At 60.7% G+C, this 585-nt stretch overlaps 1 protein-coding gene across 1 annotated transcript in view; it reads left to right on the top strand.

Annotated features, from left to right (window-relative positions):
- LAMTOR5 (late endosomal/lysosomal adaptor, MAPK and MTOR activator 5) overlaps positions 1–585 on the top strand; it is a 4,723-nt gene that overhangs the window by 797 nt on the left and 3,341 nt on the right.

Genomic DNA, 585 nt, shown 5'->3' with positions numbered 1-585 from the left:
GGCCCCCCCGTCGCATCCGTCAGGGGAGAGAGGAGCAAGAAATCTCTGCAGCCTCTGTGACGCCACGTCCCCGCGGAGCTGGGGCAGTTCGTCACCCGCCGCCTCGTCCCACGCAGCCCCTTCGGGAGTCCAGCAATAAAAAGAATACAAATAATTAAAAATTTAAATACCCTTCCATGGCCGACGCGTGGTCCTGGGCTCCCACGGTCCAGCCCGGATTCGGCCGGGACTCCCCGGACCAAGCTCCCAGTGCCCGCAGCCGTGCTGGCCGGGGCCGGGCAAGCGGAGGCCGTGGCTAAGACCCTTTGCACAACAAAGGCAGGAAATAAAACTCCATTTTCTTTCCCCCAAAATAAAGCTGGGTTTGCGATTCTGACCCAGGGAGATGGATTTTCTCCAGCCCTGGATCGCTAGGTGCCATCCCCGTAGTACCAGGGCTCCTCACCGGCGTTATGAATTTAGTCCCTCCCGGTTTTTCCCACTGAGGAATAAACATCCCCGAGCCTGATTTTGGGGCTGCTCCCTGCCAGACCTGGTCCACGGGGGCAAATTAGGGACCGGGAGCAGCCGGGGGGGGGGGGGGGG

Source organism: Pygoscelis adeliae, unplaced genomic scaffold (assembly GCF_000699105.1).
Source record: "Pygoscelis adeliae isolate BGI_AS28 unplaced genomic scaffold, ASM69910v1 Scaffold482, whole genome shotgun sequence".
In the NCBI taxonomy this organism is placed as follows: domain Eukaryota; kingdom Metazoa; phylum Chordata; class Aves; order Sphenisciformes; family Spheniscidae; genus Pygoscelis; species Pygoscelis adeliae.
The sequence above is the reverse complement of the archived record's forward strand: the minus strand, read 5'-3'. Positions and strand labels throughout refer to the sequence as shown.